Source organism: Mus caroli, unplaced genomic scaffold (assembly GCF_978045245.1).
Source record: "Mus caroli unplaced genomic scaffold, Mus_caroli_1 scaffold_8, whole genome shotgun sequence".
NCBI lineage: Eukaryota > Metazoa > Chordata > Mammalia > Rodentia > Muridae > Mus > Mus caroli.
In genome coordinates, this window is record NW_028227263.1 from 156,202 (window position 1) to 176,815 (window position 20,614).

The following is a 20,614-nucleotide window of genomic DNA, read 5'->3' on the forward strand; positions in this document are numbered from 1 at the left end:
TTACATTTATTTATTTGTGTGTGTGTGTGTGTATCAGAGAACAACTTGCTGGAGTTGATTCTCTCCTTCCACTTCATAGGTCCTAGGGATTGAACTCAGGTCTTCAGGCTTGGTGGCAGGTGTCTTTACCTAATGAACCCTCTTTCTGGCCCAATACTCTTATGTATAAGAGTCACGCAGAGCAAGGGAAGAAAAGCAGGAGCCTTTGGAGCTGAAGCAGCCACTGTGGGCATACAGGCAGGGGGTGCTGGCTTTCCTCTGTTCTGTTTCAGGTACCACCACCAGTGATAGTGTGGACAGTACAGATCTCAGCACTGGTAGGAAGTCACAGCCTGAAATCTCAGCCCAGTTTGGGCCCCAGACTTCAGGCATCTTCCTTGCTTGGCCTCCAGTGCTGGTCCTGGGAATGAGTCACAGGTTCTAAAAATAAAGTGGAGGGAGCTTTGAAACTTTGTGCTTCCTTTTTAAGCCAGCTGTGCTTGCCTAGGGATCCCCCCGGCTGCTGGGTGTGGGTGTCAGGAAAGGCTTGGGGGCCTCTGCCTGCCAGCAGCTGCTGGGGGCTCTTTCCCCATTAGCAAGCAACAGCATGTGCTGGCCCCTGTGCAGACTCAGCCCTGTGCACTGGGAAGCTGGGATGGTCCCTGCCCACAGTGGCTCCATACTGTACCGAATGGAGAACTCCATGTGGGGAAACAGCTACCATATGGGAGGAGTCTTGGGCTGTACACAGCAGCAGGGTGCCAGGGAAGCACACCCACACAGGGAGGGAAGGGGAGGACTACAGTTCTGAGAGGCAGATGGGTAAGGGACTGATGCCCTGTGCCAAATATGCAGGGTAAGCAAAGCCTGAAAACCAGAGGATTAGATCAAGAAGCGACCCTCAGCAGGGAATCTTAGATAACTCACCACCATCACCATAACAACAATCACCTGGGCAGAGTCCTGGCCATCCTGTGGCTTTGACTCTCCAAAGCTGAGGCTCAGAAACACAGCCAACCAGCTTCCCAGGGAATTCATCTGTTTCCCAGAGCTTGGGCATGCTGATCTTAACACTGCATACATGGAGGAGAGGTGAGAGATATACAATACCAAAGCGGGTTGGATCCAAACTGTGAGAGATTTGATGGTTGCCTAGGAGTTTGAACAGTAGTGCACACGCAGGCAGGACAGAGCTATCAGGGACTTAGGGGCTGGGGAGCAGGAGACAAGTGCCTTAGGTCTGGATTGAGAATGAGCACTGGGAGCCATGAGGGTGACTGGCTGATGAGGGGGCTGGACTACTGCAGTGGTGTGAGAAAGGGTTAGGGGGGTCCGAGAGAGTTGCAGGGAGAGGATTTGACTAGGTGTCCCTTAGATTCAGGAGGGAACCCTGAAATAATTACAGGAGACACATGTAGAGTGTAAGAGAATAGAGGGGAAGGAGGGAGGGAGGAGGAAGAAGAAAGATGGAATGGTGAAAGAATATAAGAAGAGGAGGGAGGGGAGGAGGGAGAGGAGCAGCAGGAGGAGGAAGATGGATGGAAGCTAGCTGGCAGGAGGAAGGAGATAAGTAGATAGATGTGCAGGACCTGTGTGGAGTTGGCTGGCTCTGTGGAGGAGGCTGCAGCCTGCAGGGTGGCCTCACGGCCTCCACTTTCCATCTAAAGCCATCTGCCAGGGAAATTGCTTCTGTGGAGCTCTGGATGCTGTTCAGTACTCCAGCTGATGAGCGAGGCCCACACACATGGGGGAGGACTCTCTACTCAAAGTCTCCAAGTATGAGTGTGAATCATATCCCAGAACTCCCGTGGCTCTGGCAGGTTGACACATGAAACTCAGCAGCGTGGGAGCAGCCTTGTTCTTGTCTTTGCAGCACATGTATGTGGGCATGGATTTTCCGGGAGGGGCCTGTAGATGCACATCTTGGGGTGTGCCTAGTTCTGATGGAGGGTGGGTGGATCCATGGCCTGTCTCTGCTGCATGATCTCCAAGGTTATTGTGAATCTCAGGGGATTTGAGATCCTCCAGAGACATGGCTTATGCCGAGGTTGTGCTGTGTGTTGTATTTTATTCATTTAGAGATAGGGTCTCACTATGTAGCCCCCGTCTGAACTTGTACTTCATGTATAGACTAGGTTGGCCTTGAACTCACAAGACTCTGTTCGCTTCTGCCTCCCAAGTGGTGGAATTAAAGGTGTGCGCCACCAGGCCTGGGCCTTATTTTTGCTTTCCTTCCAGTGTGTGCCTGCCTGCCTGTGTGAGAAGTGCATCCACATGAGTGCTGGTGTCCACAGAGCTGGAGTTACAGACAGCGGCAAGCTGCCCCATGTGAGTACTGGGAACTGAACTCTGGTCCTCTGTGAGAGCATCAAGAGTTCCAACCCCTGAGCCAACCCTCCAGCCCTGTGGACCTTTTAGGATGTCTTGCTTGCCTGAGCCCAGTGGCTGCCAGGCAGCCTCACTGTCACTTCCCCCACCAGCAGGGGTCGCTCTAGAGAATCTGCTTTGCCTGGCTGTATTTCCCTTGCTCCTGTGTTCCTGGGCTGGAGGATGCTCGCTTTGCCACATGCTCCTACCAGCCTTCCAAATAGGTTTGACTGAGTAGGGAAAGTCTCAAGACATAAGGGCTTCCCGTCTCTAGTCCAGTGGGCTGAGTTGCCATTCATAAGCTGTGACTTACCCCTCAGAGGCCAACCATCTGTCTCATGGCAATCTGCCCAGCACTAGATTCTGGATCATCAATGGCAAGGGGTCTGTGGACAGTGACCTTGAGGCTTGGCAGGTCATGGCAAGAGCTAGATACAGACAGGATTTTCACCTCTGAGGACAGTCCCAGAGCAAAAGCTGACAGCCACCTGGATGGTCCAGTACCTTTTGAAAACCACAATGTTCAGGGCAGCATCCCTTTGCTGACTGCCCAATTAATTGTTCTTCAGCAATTGGTTCTTCCCTGGAGCTCAGAGACAGCCCGGAGCTGGCTGCAGTCCTCAGTAACTAGTAGGTACCAGGCTGCAGGTGACCTGGCAGTGAAGGTTCTTGTCCTCCTTTTAACACTAGGCCAGTATTTTCAGAGCACTGGGAGGCCAAAAGGACACAGAGGGTCAAAGAGCTGTGGAGACACAGCAGGGGCCAGCAGGTTTTCACTGTGATCTGAGCCTGGCCTCAGAACTACAGAGAGTTTCTGGTGTTGGCAGGGCTTTCCTGGTGAAGTTGGGATGCAGGGCTCACACCTGAAGAGTGAGCCCCTGATGAGCAGGAGGGGGGAATGTTCCCCTTAGGTGGAGGCAGTTGGAAGGGGGAGTGCTCTCTGTGGGCAGGGACAGCTGGAGGGGGGGTGTTCCCACTAGGCAAAGGCAGCTAGAGGGAGGAGTGCTCCCCATGGGTAGAGGCAGCTGGAGAGAGAAGACCTAGAATGTGGTCAGCATAGAGATCATGACAAGCCAAGCAAGGTCTGGCTGTCCTCAGCTTGTCAGAAGGAGGGCTGAATCACGCACTGTCACCCGTACCACTAGCTTCCTATTAAGTATGCTGCTACACTCCCAGGGTCTTCTGAAGCTCTGTGCCCAGCTCCTCCATCTTGGCATTGTCCCTCCCCCATGGGTAGAGCTGGTGCTGCTGTAGCTGCCATGTGAAGAATGGCTACAGTGTGGGCTTGAGTCATGCATTGGAAGGGGTCCCATTTTGCTCTTACTCTTGCCTCGGGTCAGGAGCCAATCCTTCCATGGATGGTCAAAGGCACAGTGCCACTGTTTGCTTTCTAAAAACGATTTTTACTTTTAAAGTGTGTGTGAATAGAGGGGAGGGGGATGCCTGTGAGCATAGGTGCCTTAGAGGCTACGGTGTCAGGCAGCTCAGGCTGGCTTCAAACTCACCATAAAGCCTATAATGACTTCTCTTGCCTGTGCCTTCAAATGTCAGGATTACAGACACAGGACTACCATACCTGGTGTGTGCTGGGCTGGGAATGGGACCCAGAGCTTCAGCCTTGCTAGACAGTCACTGTGCCACCAAGCCACACCCCAGCCCCTCCTCCAGACGTTTCTTTTTCCTGAAAAGCCTCTGGTCTCACAGCTGGTTTTCTGTTTGTTGTTTTAGTCTCTGCCTCTGGATGCTTTTTAGAAGCTCCTTTTTAAGGAGGGGCCTTGGCTGTCAGCTCCTGACAGCCTGGCACCTGTCAAATGATTGTGTCAGGAATCATAGAATGTTCAGGATGATTCTGGGGTTTCCTTGGTCTTCTCTCAGTGGGCTGGATCAGAGCTCAGAGGAGGGCCCTCAAGAGCGTTAGAGGGAAGGTCTGACTGCTGCTTGCCACATTTCTGGCAAGGTCCCTGGCCCTCTGCCATCATTCTCCAGTACAGAAGCCTTCTGTGATGCCTTTCCTACGTACCCTCCCCCACTTCCTAGCTGCTACCATGTGAGCCACTGAGGTGACGGTGTTGGGGTTTGCATGGTCTCCCTGCCCTCTTCCCACCCTATCTGTAATGGGTGGTCCTCACAGTCGCCCTTCCATCACCTTGCCTGAGGTCGAAAAGGAGGACCATGTGTCATTGTCACTCCTTCCATCCTTCCTTTCATTCCGTCTGTTTGTCCGTCTGTCTGCCCACAAGCCTATCTTGCCTTTCCCCAGTTCTTGCTACCAGCTTATTTCACCACTGCCATTGCCCCCCCACCTCCCACCCCCCCATGACTCACTCCCCCACCCAACCCCTGCCAGCAGTATTATCACAGCAGAGGCCTTAGCTGTGACCTTGTCCTGATACTACCCCTGTGAGACAGAAAGGTTAAAGCTCATGTGAGAAGGCAACATCACCTACCAGCTGGAGCCTCGACAGAGCTCAGCTGGACCCTCTTCCGGGCTCAGCCTCCTGTTCTAGTCCTGTGGGCTCTCTCAGCCACTCCCTGCACTCCCCTCTGCAGTGGTCTCCTCCTACCCTCCCACATTGCCTGTCTTTTACTGTCTAGTAGTCAGAGTTGATCACAGGATCTTTTTCCAAGGAGCTAGGAGTGAGTTGGCCAGGCTGACTAGGGTAAGTGACCCTCTATAGGCTCCACAGCCCTGAACCAAGTCCCGTTCTGTTGTGACATTGCTTGCCTGAGCTTTGAATTATAAACTACCTGTGAATCACGGAGAGTTCTTACTAATAGTTAGAATCCACGAGATGCCTAGATACCTGTTGAAAAGAGGAGGGAGGGGGAGGGAAGGAGAAGAGGGAAGGAGAGAGGGGATAGGAAGGAAGGACAGAAGAAAGAAAGAAAGAAAGAAAGAAAGAAAGAAAGAAAGAAAGAAAGAAAGAAAGAAAGGAAGGAAGGAAGGAAGGAAGGAAGGAAGGACTGGGGAGGTGGCTCAGCTGTAAAAGTGCTGCATGAGGACCGGTGTTGGATCTCCAACCTTCATGTAAAAAGCTCCCCCAGTGCTAGGGAGGAGAGACAGGTGGATTCCTGGGACTCAATGGCAAGGCAGCCTCTCCAAATCAGTGAGCCCCAAGGTCAATAAACTCCTCAACAGATAAGGCAGAGGGCCTTCGAGATGCTCAGCGGGTAAAGGGGCTTGCCAACCAAGCCTAATGACCTGAGTTCCTTACCCAGGAGCCACGGTAGGAGGAAAGAAGTGACTCCCAAAAGTTGTCTTCTGACCCCCACTCCCATCTCTCTCTCTCTCTCTCTCTCTCTCTCTCTCTCTCTCACACACACACACACACACACACACACACACGCACACACACACACACACCAGTAATAAAGACAATACATGTAAGGAAAAATGGGATGTGACTGAAGACAGATGATGATGCCCTCTAGCCTCCACGGGCACCTGTGCACACCGGCACACGCATGCTGTCTGCACATGTGTAGACACACACACGAAAGAAGCAAAAAAGGAGGGAAAAGGGAAGGGAAAAGAAAGAGGAGTGGAGGACAGCCGACCAGGGGGAGGTGCTGCAACCCAGGAGCAGAGGCACATCCCTGCTGCCACCTGTGCAGCTAGACATCTGAGCCCGTGGGAGCCATGCCTGGCACGCCGGACGCAAACAGAGCTGCCCTCTTTGGCTGTAACTCCTTATTCCAACTCCAGCCTTTCCCTCCAGTGGAAACCCAAGACCAGCTGGGACAAGGGGTGGCAGATGTCTATGAAAGGGATGTCTGCCTTGGCAGATAAGAGCTTACAGACAATGGGCCTGCTTCTGTGGGAACTCTCTCCTATCAGGCAGGGCAGGACATAGCCTGACCCTCACTCTGGCTCTGCTACTAGGTGCCATGTTTATGGGTGGCATTTCTGTGGGCTGAGGACCACCAGTAGCAGCCCATTTTCTGTTGACCCCAGCACAGGGCCAACCTTGCACGGCTGTATGCCAGTCCCCAGAGTGAGACAGAGACATTGAAACACAGGTGACAAGGTAGCTCACTTGTACCTTCCTCATGTCTCCTGGTGACAGCAGCTCTAGGCCTGGCTGTCAGTCATGCTTTGAGCATATGTTCATAGGAAGAGAGGTGAGCACTGCAGAGTATGTGTCCCTGAGGTACCTGGGGCACCATGCTATACCCGCATGCACTCCACTCCTTAGAAACGGACTCTGTGAGGCGACATGTGTGTGAGGAGCCATGTGCTCTGCCAGACCATCGAAAATACCAAGCTCCTGGTGGGGGTGGCCTGTCTTACACCAAGGGTTGCTAAGTCCTCCTTGCTTCAGTTAATGGCTGAGGACACTAGGGTCCCTGGCTAGGCTCCAGGACAACTGGTATCTAGGATCTAGCTTTCCCCCTTTATGTTTTGACCCCCAGAAGCTGGAAGCTCAGATGTCAGGTACCAGCAGTCTCTGATTTGCTGTCTTTCCCAGGTGCCCTAGTGCTGCTCTGCAGGTTCCCACAAGGTCTTGGCCCCAGATGGGAGGGAGAGGAAGTTCCCCACCAGTAAAGAGGGCTTCTTGGCTGTTCTCTCTAGATAGTGCTGCCCATAGTAGGGACAGACCTTCTCCACATAACCACTAGTTCATATGCCAGCCTTCCCAGAGTCATCTTCAGGGACAAACCAGAAGTCACATTGAGTCACTAGCTCCCACGGTGCACCTCTGTCCAGTCAAGCTGACCCTAGTTGGATGAGGAGGGGAAGTCTGCTTAGGGGCTGATGTCTCCACCATGGCCAAGTTTGAACCTTGGGTGAGATTGTGGCTGGGTCAGCATAGGAGGTCCATTCACATCCCTGCTCTAGAGTCTCCTTGCATTTAGGGGAGACGATAGAGTCCCTGAGACCTGTTGGAAGCCATCAGACTTCTGTCTCCTTGAGAAACACCACACAGATGCGTGATTGTCATGTGTCCTTTGAAGATGCTCCTCTGCTCTCTGAAGCTCACCAGTGAGAGACGAGAGCTTTCCATGTTGGGGTGAATCAAAAGACATGTGGTTAGCTTGAATGGAGTACATTCCCATAGCCCAGACTTCGAGCTCTGGACCTGGTCCCCAGAACAAGATCCCACAGGCTGTATCCAGGTGCATGAACAGATGGGGTGCATGAATAAGCATCGGGGAGAACTCTTCTCTGCACTGAGAGAGCAGTGGATGATTGAGTTAGAAGTCACATTCGTAGCCAGTAGAGTAATTCAGGTAAGAATCATAGCCACGGAGAGTTGTGAACTCTGCTGGGAAAGTGTAAGAAGTCTTTAATACTCGGTGTGTGTGTGTGTGTGTGTGTGTGTGTTGTCTGGATATATGTACATTGTGTGTGGTGTGTGCATAAAGAGGCCGGAAGTTATTTGAGGATGTGTTTGTCTACTGCTCTCCACCTTGTTTGTGACAGGGTCTCTCACTGAGCCTGGAGCTCACTGATCTGGCAATGCTGGCCAGTCAGTGAGTCTCTGGAATCCACCTGCCTCTGTCCCCCAGTACTGGGCTGCAGGTATATACTGTCATGCCTGGCTTTGGTGTGGGTCCTGAGGATTTGAACTCAGGTCCTTATCCTTGTGCAACAATTCCTCCAGCTCTGAGGAGGTCTGGAGTCTTTAAATGCTCCCCCACATCTTCCTGGTTGAGTTAGCACATTCCAAGAGAAGATTGATGACTCCACAGGGGGAACACTCCCCTTCACAGTGGGAAACCCTCCCCAGCCCCTAGTGACTCCACAGGGGGAACACTCCCTAGTCTAGAGATCAAAGTTAGGGTCACTAGAAGTAGAACTAGCTAATGCCACATGCTCCTGATGGGGTATAGCTGGGAGTGGGGGCTGTCACTTCTGAGTGATATTCTTGTCAAAGACATCTTGTGTGGGTGGACACAAATTGAGGAACCACTCATTGCACAAGCATGAGGATGTGAGTTCAGATCCCCAGGACCCACACAAAAGCCAGGCGTGACAGTATGTACCTGCAGCCCAGCACTCGGGGACAGAGGCAGGTGGATCCCTGGAGACTCACTGACTGGCCAGCATAGCCAAAAACTGCACATTCCTCTTTTAAATGTTGACCTCATGAGAACAAGACAGGAGTCATTAGAAAACTGAGATAGGATCAGTGGTTGATCTTATTTTGAAATCAAAGGCTGTGAAGAACAGCATGGGGACCGTCAGAATAATCTGAGTGAGCACACTCCTTTGGAATCAAATATTAAGAGCAAACTTTCTGAGTCTAGTAAATACCCTTGCCCTCAGAAAGATACATGCTGGATTTGGTTGCTATGGATTGAGTTATGTCACCCTCTAAACCATGGATTCCCACACTTATATATTGAAGCCCTGTCTTCCAAATTCACATTAGTGAACATATTAGTGGTATCTGAGGGGCAGTCTTTGGGAAGTAATTAGGCTATGGTCATCATCTGTGTCTGCTTTTGTGGACAGGTAGTACCAGGCTCCATAGAGCCATCTTCCAAGTCTGCCAGACTAGATGCTGCACACCGTCCCCCATATCCAGGGGTCCCTCCCGCCACTCTGCTAATAACAATCTTTTAGCCTCCCTTGGCCTCCTCTCTGTCCCCACACCTTCACACAAAAGTTGGGTTCCTTAACTGCTGTGTACACTGATGTGTGGTTCAGGGGGCTCTGACAAGTGTCACTGCAGGAGAGCTACCCACTTTTGCTTCCCCATTGGTGCAGAAACAGTTACCCAACTCCAGTTCCACTTGGAGGTTCTTCCCAATCTTTTTTGTTTTTTACAAGACTTAAAAATGGGCACACTTCAAAGATATAGGTACCCTGAAGAGTTCTGGGCTCACTTTTTTGCAGTCGGATTGCAATGTCCCCAGCTTTCTACCCTGCCAGTAGGTTTATGCCAGTAGGTTAACAGAAATCTACAGTTTCAGAGCACTCGTGGGCTTCTCATTGGCTGCAGGTAGGTTTCCTTCACAGCCTTAGCAAGCTGACCCCTGCTGTGTGCTGCCCAGCTGCAGATGGGAGAGCTGAGCTGTCTCCTGTGAACACCTCACTGTGCAGCTCGACAGCTGGACTGGTATTGCGTTATCAGCAGGCTCATCATATATTACTGGCGAGATCTGGCCACATGATGTCATTCATTGTGTGCTGTAACCTTTCAATCTGTGTTAGTTCTCTGATTGATCTCGAATCTCCGCATTTTTGCAGGGACCGGCTGGCGAGCTCGTATGTCTAACTAGGTCTCCCCTTTCATCTTTCACTCCACCATATCCAGATTCTCCACAAATTGCCTTTGTTCATGGATAAGCCAGGCCACCCCTCCCTTTTAACAGCAAACAGTCTTGGTTCAGAAATGGAATATTTTCAGCCATGAATTTCAGGATTTTTTTTCTTCATTTCCCCACCTAATTCAATAAACAGACCCCTTATCTACAGCAGCTCTCAACAGAGTGGACTCATGCCCCTGAACTGTGATGGCTCCAAATGTAGTTTTAGTCTTTAATGTTTTCTGATGGTTTCCAGAGCAGCCTTTTATTTTCCAGGGGATGCACTGGTGACGCTGGCTCTGCCCAAGGACTGATCTTCTCTCCCAGGTCAGGATGGGGTTAGAGGGTCAGAGTTGTGGTTCCACCATCCAAAATGTAAAATTAAGTCTTGACATCATCAGAGTGGCTTGAACCCTTTCCTTCTGGGTGAGAACATGAATGTCTCTGACGTCTGACACAGTTTCTCACACTTCTTCGTGTGCGCTGGGTTCTTAGTGAAAAAAAAAAAAACATAGTATTATCTCCTGTATTGATCTCACAGAGATCTCTGTGGGGTTCCTAGACACCCAACACAGGAGCTTCTGTTCCAGTTTGGATTCTCCAGAAGAACCTTTAGCACTTTGAGAGCAAATGTCAAGTTGATTGAGTCTGAATTTAGCATTGATTTTGGTGAATCAGCATCTTCGGAGATAACCACAGGCTGACCTCATGGGGAGGGAGGAGTAGCTTGGTAAGGAAGTGCCTGGCACAGATGGAGCCTCCTGGGTGGGCAGCACCGATGGCCACTCTGTGGGGACATCACTGGCTGAGACTTGTCTAGTGCTTTCTCATATCTCTCTTTTTATGTTTGCTCCAATTTCGTGTGTATGTGTTTTTACACACATGCACGTCTGTGTGTGTTTACATGCATGTATATCTGTGGGTATGCATGTATGTGTGCATTTCTGTGTGTATATGTGTGCATATGCATGTGTGCACACATTTGTGTGTGTGTGTGTATATTAGGCATTTGTGTATGGTGTCAGATGTGTGTGCATGTATTATGCATCTGTGTGTGTGTATGTGCATGTATTATGCAGTGTGTGTATGTGTGTTCGTATGCTGCATCTCTGTGGGTGCAGGTGTAGACCTGGGTGGTGCAGTGTAGAGGTCAGAGCGCAGTTCCAGCTTCTCTCTTTATGTGCATTCCCCCTTTTGTGTGAGGTAGGTTCTCTCATTGAACTTAGCCAGGAACTTCACATAGGCCAGGCTATCTGCCCCCAGGCTTCTGGGGATATACTTCTCTCTGCCTTCCATCTTACTGGCACTAGGATTATAGGACAGAGTTGCCACACCCAGCTCTTTGTGTGGATGCTGGGGACACTTGCTTCCGTTCCTTGCTTGAGAATGATGCTTAGAGCATCTATGCTATCCTCAAATGAAGGGACCTTGACTTTTGAGTTCTGCAATGTCTGGAGCTGACTTATGGTCTATTGATGGTTGGTATGGTTTCCCACCATTTAGTGGTAGTGGGGGTTCCCCTGGGAAAAGTTGGAGGGTGGGCATGGTACATCTCTGGGCCCTCAACTCCTCTGCACAAACTGCCCCATATGCATTGACCCTAGGCTTGGGCTGCATTTCTGGGTGTTTCAAAGTGGCATGTGAGGGGGGTGGCAAAAAACACTGGCATCCTTGCTTGACTTTTCCTTCATTCAGGGAGAGGAGGGTCCAAGAGGACATGAATCTGAGTGGGGCGTGTTTGTGGGTCTGGTGAGTTTTGTGGAACACTGGACTGCCTACAGAGAAGGCCCCCACAGTGGTCCCATAAAAGGTGGTCCTGTCTTCTGACCAGTTCTTATGGTCGTGGTGTTGGGCTGTGCAGGTAGGCAGGAGATGAGAGGAGCCAGAGTTAGTCTGTAGCAAACCCGTCCAGATTCCACCTCTGTGACACTGTGAGTGACTCCATTCCTGAAGCCTGGACAGAATGGGAATTCTCCCTTCCTGGAATATACAGATACTCCTCGACTCTCATTGGGATCCCCTCCCAGAAGCCCACTTCAGGCTAAATGCACCAGGACTGGAAAGTGAGTCAAAATCTCTCACCCTCTCCCACCCCGTGGCCCCTGGCTGAAGTTGGGGTCACTCTGCTGTGCTGAAATGTGGGAGAAGTTCAGACTGCATATCTATCCCTGACCTGAAGAGACAGCAAACTCAAACCGCAAGTACACTTGTTTTGGGTTTTTTTGTTGTTGTTGTTTTATTTTGTTTTATTTTGCATAGGGTATCCTGTAGCTCACACTCACCACACACTAGGTTTGTAACCAAAGGTGACCCTAAACTTCTGATCCTCCTGCCTTCACCTCCCCAGTGCTGGAATGACAGGTATGTGCCACCATACTGGGTTTCTGCTGTGCTGAGGAAAGCCTTGTGCATTCTGGGCAGGCACTCTACCAACCAAGTCACATCCCCAGCCCTGAAATAGTTTCTATTGAATGAATGTTGCTTATGTACTGTGGGAGAGGAAGACAAAATGTCAAAACTTAGTAAGTCAGGATCTGTTTGAACTTTCTTTTCTTTTTTTAAGTGGGATGGAAAAATGGCTGAGTGATTCACATGATTGCTGCCCAACTGTAAGGAATGGACTTCAGGACCCCAGAAATCCATGGAAATGCCCCAAAGGTTGGGGCTAGCCTCAGAAGGTGGAGAAGGATTCCCAGAGCAAGACTAGCCAGCCACACAGGTGAGCTCTGGGTTTGATTGAGAGACCCTGCCTCAGTGACTAAGGTCAAAGAGTGGTTGAAGATGGTTCCCAACAGAAGCTTCAGGCTTCTATATGCGTCATGTACATGCATGCATGCATACACGTGTGCTAATGCAAAAACATGCACACACATATGCATATTACACACATACATGAAAAGTGACTTGGTTTAGGTAAATTTACTAGCTTGAGCCTCACAGCCAATGAGTGCCAGTGTGAGATATGAACTCAGGGTCCTGATCTAGTTTGGAACTCCCCTGCTAGTCACATATATTTATCCCTTCCTTGATGCCACATTTTAGTCTTACAGTGGCATTGGCTCATCCAGTTTCACAGATTAAGGCTCAGAATGCCCGGGGATTCACTCATTTGGGTCATAGCTTACAAAGGTTGGGTTAAAATTCAAACAGCTGGGCCTTTTCTTTTCTTTTTTCCCTTCCTTCCTTCCTTCCTTCCTTCCTTCCTTCCTTCCTTCCTTCCTTCCTTCCTTCCTTCCTCCCTCCCTCCCTCCCTCCCTCCCTCCCTCCCTCCCTCCCTCCCTTCCTCCCTCCCTCCCCCTTTCTTTCTTTCTCTTTTAAGACAGGGCTCTCTCTGTAGTCCTGGATGTCCTGGAACTCACTACGCAGGCTAGGCTGTCCTCAAACTCACCTCTGCCTCCCAAGTGCTAGGATTAAAGGTGTGCACCACCATGCCCTGCCTGGACCTCTCTCTAGGGTGACCCTTGTTATCCTCAGTGAGGCCATTTCTGCTTGCCTTTCTATGTAGAATATTCTAGGATGCTGTATCCCTAGAAAAACAGCTACCACCAGGGACTAATCAGACACCTCCCACCCCCAACCTCCCCTGCCTCCAGCATTTCTCTCAACCCTGCTTGAAAAATGAATTACTGTGTTATGGGGAGCCTGAGACTATCTTATCTAGATGGGACAAATCCATTAGGGTTTGCAGCCCCTCTGCCACCCTCAGTGGGGTGACATCAGCCTGTCCTTGGTGTGATAAGGAGATGGGTGCACTTCACTAGACACCATGTCTCTGAGAGTAGCACCCAGGAATTAGTGGCTTATCTCACCATTTATCAACGCCCTCTGGGGGATGAGGCAATCCAACAAGAATCACATTGCCTTGGAGCCTGGGTTTCTCCTGCTTCCCACCCACCCACCAGGGACACGCAGGGACCAGGGTGCTACAGGGAGTCAGCAGAGAGGCTCCAGCAGCTGGGTTTTGATGACCATGTCCCTGATCCTTGTGGCTGCCATCTACTGAGCACAGAGTAAAGAGACCCTTTCCCTAGAATACCTGAGAATGAGATATTGCACTTGAGGATTGGTGGGGGAAGGGTAGGCTCAGGGAAAGTTCTAGAATCCTACTGAGATGCCAGAGTAGGTGGCAGCTCCCAAAGACAGTGGCATCCATGGTTCTCCTAATGCACCAGCACTTTTTGCCACACTAAGCTTATAGTTTCTGTTGAGCAAATCTCCTATGTTGAGCAAATCTTCCTCTGAGTTCAGGCAGACCCATGTCACTCTGATGAAGCAGTTGGCAGAATGGCTACTGATAGCTTCTAAGTCACAGTCAGTTAAGGTCATATGGTGTCCATCTAGCCTCTCTGTTCTGAATCCAATCCACCATATTGTGAGGGAGTTCAAGCTAAAAAAGGCCACATAGCTCAGCAAGACACTCAGAGATGACAGCCTCAGCTGTGGATGTGGACCAGCTTTGGGGTGGTTCCACCCAGGCTTGAGTCCTTTGTGTGAGATGCTAGATGCGGTGAAACAGACATACTCGTCACCTCCTGTGTAAATGAGTTCAATGATGTAAAACCAAGTCCTTTTTGTTTCCTCTAAAGATGATATTTGACCATTCTGCCTCCACAGCATACTATTTTATTTGTTTAAATTTAAATTTAACTGGGCAGTGGTGGCGCATGCCTTTAATTCCAGCACTCAGGAGGCGGAGGCAGGCAGATCTCTTGAGTTCGAGACCAGCTTACAGAGTGAGTTCTAGGACAACTAGAGCTACACAGGGAAACTTGGTATTGAAAAACAAAAACAAAAACAAACAAATAAAATTAAAATTTATATGTATGGGTGTTTTGTCTGCATGTGTGTGCCTGGTGCCCTCAGAAGCCAGGGGAAGACATTGAATCGCTTGGAACTGGAGTTATAGACAGTGAGCTGCCCTATGGGTTCTGGATACCTGAGTCTTTTGCAAGAGCATTCAGTGCTCTGAGCTGCTGACTGCTCTCTCTCGCTCTCTTGTCTCTTGAAGAATCAAGTAGTTCCCATCCTTGTCTCTGTGAGTGTGGCACTATTTGGAACAGCGAGTCTGCGTATGTGCCTGAGCTGTGTCATCCTGGATTACCTAGGCTGATGACAAGTGCCCATCTGAGAAAAGGAAGTGGATGGCTTCCATCTGAAAGGACCACCATATGGTCTCGTGCTGAGTGCTCAGTGGTACTGTTTTGTAGCTGGTGGACATGTTGAAAATGGGCACTGAGGAAGAGGTCCCTGGGGCATGCCTCTGAATGTAACAGTGAGTCTGTGGTTCTGTCCTCACACTCTGCTTCCTGTCCATCATAGGATGAGACACCCCTCCCCTACTCCTCTACTCCCACCATGGTGATGTCGAGAACATGAACGGGACCCTCTGAGACTGTGAACCAGAAGAGACCCTTCCAGTGGAGAGACGCTTCAGTCAGCAAAGCACTGGCTGTGTGAGCTTGAGGAAGGGCCTGAGTTCCATCTGCAGCTCCTATGTATAGCAAGCCAGAAAGGTGGCGTGTGTGTATGACCCCAGCATTAGGGAGGTGGGGATGGGTGGATGCTGGGGGCTCTCTGGATAGCTTGATTTTTGAGACAAGATCTCTTAGCAAACCTGGAACTCACTTTTTGACTAGACTGGCCAGTGGATGGGGGTCTGCCTGTGTCAAGATCCAACACTAGGATTTACAGCCGTATATCACATCATCCAGCTTTTAAGTCGTGTTGAGGATTTGAACTCAGGTCCTTGTGCTTGCCCACTGAGCCATCTCCCAGGCTTCAAATTGGGGTACTATCTGTCATCCTCATGTTCAGTTTCTCTTGTTGGTTGGCAGGCCTGCCTCAAATCATGGATCATGGGCACCCAATTGGAGGTTGAGTTCCAGGCTGAGAGTAGACCTTCAGTGACGTCGGGTTTGAGTGTGGGTGTCATTTCTGAGTGTCATTTCTATTTGCTTTGAAATCGGTCAGTTACTAATCCTTTGCAGATCAGAGAGTTGACAGGTATCAGAGAACGGTGTCTTGAAATGGCTGCGCAGGTCAGTTGGATGAGGCTGAGAGCCACTGGCAGCACAGCTGATCACAGACTGTAAATACCTGGTGTCTGTGACACAAGGCTGCTGCCACTGCTGGCCTCATGTTCACAGACAGTGCCAGATGGGAGGGAGGAATGGGTGGGAGGGGTGGCCATTTGTCTTGATTCTTGCATGAAGTTCCCTTTTTTTCTTAGGGAAAGGATCCATCTGGTAATCAGATTGCAAGCCAAGATAGCTGCTTTGGGGTCATGGGACCTCCAATTGATGTGTCCTGTCAACCACACAGCTCCCCCCCCCCAAGTTGCTCTGGTTGCCAGGCTTGCCTCCACAAATGAAAGTCATCAGGAGGGTGCTTGCCTCCTTGTAGAAGCTTCCAGAGATGCTGTGGGAGAGTCTGCTTTTCATCTTCTTCTCAGCTTCAGCTCCATGAATCCGGCTCCCACCTTGTACTTTTAAGGTTGCCTGTGTGCGTGCGTATGTGTGTGTGCATGTATGTGCATATTTGTGCAGATATGTGCCTGTGTGCTTTCATCTGTACATATGAGTGTATGCATGTGAGCGTGTGTACGCAAGTGTGTGTGTACATGCCTTTCCTTTCCTTTCGTATGAAGCTCTGGTGGATGCCAGAGGGTCAAAGAAGCCATCTGGATTTGCTCCTGAGTTCACAGCCATCCTCCTCAGCTGTTTAACTTCCTGGACCTTAGCCTCCCCATTTTCTACATACACCTGCACTCTGAGATGTTCCAGAGATATCTGTGCATCCACAGAGCACCGGTGGAGAGACTTGCACACAGGGGGCTCCACCATTCTGCTCTCCTGAAGCTGTTCTAGGCCAGCACGGCACCAAGATGCCCTTTAATTATAACAAAGAGCTTCAGAGGGAGAGGCTTACCAGGGCCTTGGCCACTGTCTCTCCTGTGCCTCATGGATTCACTTCTAATGAGGCACTGACGGGTATGTGGACAAGCTTCTTTTCTGAAGACCATGAAGGACTGATTTTGCTCTGACCACATCTCAGATATGCCCCCTCCTTCGGCACATGAATCTCTTGTCGTCCTCCTCAAATTATATCCAGACGCAGGCAGTTTCGGACATCACTCTTTTCCCGCCAAGGGGCCCACCAGCTGGCCAAATGGGGCATTTAATTGGAATAGAAACTGGCAGGCTGCCCAGAAATCCTGAACACTCAAGTGGCCCCACTTTCAAAACTTCACCCACACCTTCACTGCAGGCAATTTCAAATGCTTTAAGGGCTCCCGAGAGTTCCCAAGAATACCTGAAAGCTTAAAGTGCCTCCCAAGCCAGGCAATGGCAGAACCCCCCCTCCAGCCCCAGAGGGCACCAAGTGCTGGTGGTGGGAAACTGAGACAGTCCAGAGGTAGAGAAAGCACTCAAATGTCCAGATGTCTATGGAAAGTTCTCTTTGGAGGAGCCCACCCCACTTTCTTGGGCACTTTAGCAGGAGTCTCCCATGGTTCTGGTCCTTTTGAGGCTGCAGGGGTGGGAACACATGGACTGGGAATGACTAATACATAGAGGCTGAATACCTGGCAAGGAGACTCACCCCAGAGGCCCACAGGCCTGTCTGCCAACTGGGCAGAGCCTCTCACTGGAGAGCCAAACTTGGGGTTCATCAAGACTAGAGTTAAATTTCAGGACATAAAGAGCTGACACTGTCCCAAGCATTCTGAGGGCAAGAGAAGGAAGGGTACAGAGGGCTCAACCCTCATGTCCTAACCTGTGAAGTGGGTCAGTAACATCCCTAATTATAGGCCCAGGAAATGCAATGGCTTAAATCCCTAGAACATCTTGAACAAGGCCTGGCTGGTAGAGTAATTGTGGTGTTATCATGATGGTGATGTTTATAATGATACTGACGGTAGTGATGATGATGGTGGTGATGATGAAGGTGATGGTGGTGTTAGTGATGGTGGTGGTAGTGGTGGTGGTGGTGATGGCAGGGGTGGAAACAATGAACTGACCATTTGCTACAGACTAACATTGTGTGCCAGGCATGAAGAAACCACAGTGCACAAGATAATGTCTCTACTTCTACAGCATTTTGCCATAATGAGGCCAGTAGATGGCAAATAAGCAAACTTACAGATGTCTAAGAAAAGACTGCAGCTTTAGGCTGAGCTCAGTCACTTGATGGGTGGGGGCCACTGCACAAGGACGAGGTATTTGTATACACAGAGAGGAGCTTCCACTGTGAGAGGCAAGAGTTAAATCAGGCACCTCCATTTCCACACTGTACCGCCCTGGTCTCAGAGAGACGTGTAGTTGGTACCCTGGGTTCATGAGCATCATTATGACTTACAACACTGCCAGTCTCAGGTGAGTTCTGTTCCATTTTCTGGACTTGGGCACATCAGGAAAGTGTGTGAGAAGAATGTAACCACGTGTTCCCTTGGCCCTTCCATTTCTGGATCCCGAGCATACCAGGCCCTGTCCCCTTGCCTTGACTGGTAAGCTGAGGGGGTCCCCTGTGGCCCGGGTCCTAGGATGAGGACTGATGTACTTCACAGGTCTCTGTGGCTCACCTGGGTTGGATCTGGCTCTGGGAGTGATTTCCCCCATCAGAACAATCTTTGGATTCCACCATTGCTCCTTTGACACTATGTTCTGTTTAAACAGCACCAGCTGTGGAGGGGTTGGGGCTGGGGCTATGGGAGGGGAGGGAGCGTGTGTCTTAGCCCCTGCCCTCCCCCATCAGAGGGCTCCTTGTGGGGAGAACTGGCATATGGAACCCATTTGGGAAATTCTTTCTGCATAAGGCACTTACTCCAGGTAAGACACATGCCCGTATTGACTGTGAAAGACGAACCGCTCACACTCTGCTGGCTATGCTTTCATGGAACTTAATTAACCACATGGCCTGGTTGGCTGGGAGATCCAAGTCTCAGAGGCCCCTTCTCAAGAGGTGCTGGATGCTCAGGGGAGGCCAATTACAATCTCCCGCCCACTTGCCTCCCAGGACCTCACAGACCCTCCAAGTGCTTGGAAAATGTGTCTAACATGGGGCCTTTGGTTGGGAGGTCTGGATAGCATCAAACCCATTTCCAGGCTTAAGGCCAGCAATGGTCAGAATCCCAGGGGCTGCTAGGAGGCCACAGAGACCAGTTTTCAATCTCACTGGGCATCAGAACCCTTCTGTAATTCTCAGTCACATGTAGAGCCCGATATAAAGCAGAGAAACCTGCTTGGGCTGAAGGGAGAGGGTGACTTGGTGGGGCAATAAAGAAGTGGGTCCTAGCCCACCCTCGGAGTAGTTTTCGCCCCCACCCCACTTCTCACTGAATATGTGGGCAGGGGTCTGAAGAGGCCAGATGAAGACATCAGATCCTTTGAAGCTGGAGTTACCTGCCTGGACTCAGTGAAGGCGGGAGGCACAGTGGGGTGGGGTTCCTGACTCCTGCACATGTGACATCCTCCCTGGACACCTAACCATGGGATTCAGGGATGTGGTCCTGAATCCCTTCCTATATGGTGGTGTCTGTGGCATGGTCCCCTTCTCTTGTCCATTAGTGGCCTGAGGTCCTTGGATTCTGGGGTTGACTTCCAGTATGGGGGGTCTCTAAGATCACCTTTGGAGAGTGTGCAGGGTATATTCTCAGCAGCGTTGGTGTGTACATTCTAGGGGTCCTGGTATGTACGTTTCTTGAGGTGCCTCAGATTTGACAGGAAGACATTTTTACTCTAATTCCTTTGCATTTGTGGTTTCTGCTGATACATCATTATAGTGTCTTGTTCTGGGTCCCACAAATACCATTACATGAAAGTATATAATGCATGAAAGTATATAATGTCCCTTGTCCCTTTACCCTTCGGGTTCTTGTACTTGTTCCTTTGCTCTAGGCTAAAACGAGTCTGGGAAGACAGAGCAGCCAGCTCCTAAATAAGTCTGGGCTCTCCTGGCTGGGGAGGAAGAGGCATCTGAGATGCAGGGCAGTAGAATTTGCTGGGTGATGTGTGCTGTGCTAATGATGAGCATGCTCTGGGCAGGGGTCAGGGAAATGGCTCACCTCTACTGCCTGCCAACTATGGTGGGCTTCTCCCACTGCTGGGGCTCAAAGGAGGGTAGAAAGGAACGATGTGGTATTTCTGCATGCCCTTACCCATCTGGCCTTCTGACTTTCCATCTGTCTGTACCCTATGTGTCTGTCTTTCTTGTCAATTTTCTATTCCTCCATCCTTCTATTTGCCATCCCCATCCATCCCTCCCTCCATCTTTAGTTCATTCTTTCATTCATCTTTCTGCTCTGTCCCTCCACCCTATTCCTCCATCATTCTATCCATCCATCCATCTGTCCCTCTGTCTTCCTATTCATCTCTTTTCATCCATTCTTCTATCAACTCAACAACCCATCTCTTGATCCCTGAGTCCATCTATCTCCCATCCATCCATCCATCCATCCATCCATCCATCCATCCATCCATCCATCTTGCCATGCATCTCTCCCCTATCAGTCTCTCCATCCCTGCATCCTTCTATCCACCCACTGGTTTCTCTTCATCCCATCTACCTTCCATCTCTTCATCCTTCTACTTATTTTCTCCATTTCTCTCCATCCATGCAGCCTCCTATCCCCCCATCTGTCCATTCATCTCTCCCCATCTATCCTTCCTTCCATATCTCCTCTAAGTCACAACTGAGTGGTCACTGTGGGTGGTCTCCATACTTGCTCCTGAGGACACTCGTTCTTAAGGACCTCGGCAGTGACATATAATTCTCACCCACGGAGATGTGACTTCTATGAGAACTTTGCAAGGCTCAACCTACATAGTCAGTCCTGGTACCTCCCCGGAGCCAGCAAGCTGCTCAAACATATAGATGCTCCCTTTTTAACAGAAGCATGCATCCAAACAACTTCCTTTTCTGCCTCTCCTTGCTGTATTTAGTGAAGAGTCACAGCAGTCAGGATGGCAGGAGTACGAACATGTAGATACAGTGTCCTATTGTGTAAAGGCTCTGT

The 20,614-nt window shown here is 50.2% G+C and overlaps 1 long non-coding RNA gene across 1 annotated transcript; it reads left to right on the top strand.

Moving 5' to 3' along the window:
* The first annotated feature begins 827 nt into the window (after nt 1-827).
* On the top strand, nt 828-15,751 carry LOC115031562 (uncharacterized). The gene is made up of 4 exons (XR_003837236.1): nt 828-1,071; nt 2,218-2,307; nt 12,167-12,322; nt 14,923-15,751. It is a non-coding gene; the product is annotated as an uncharacterized LOC115031562 (long non-coding RNA).
* The last annotated feature ends 4,863 nt before the right edge of the window (nt 15,752-20,614 follow it).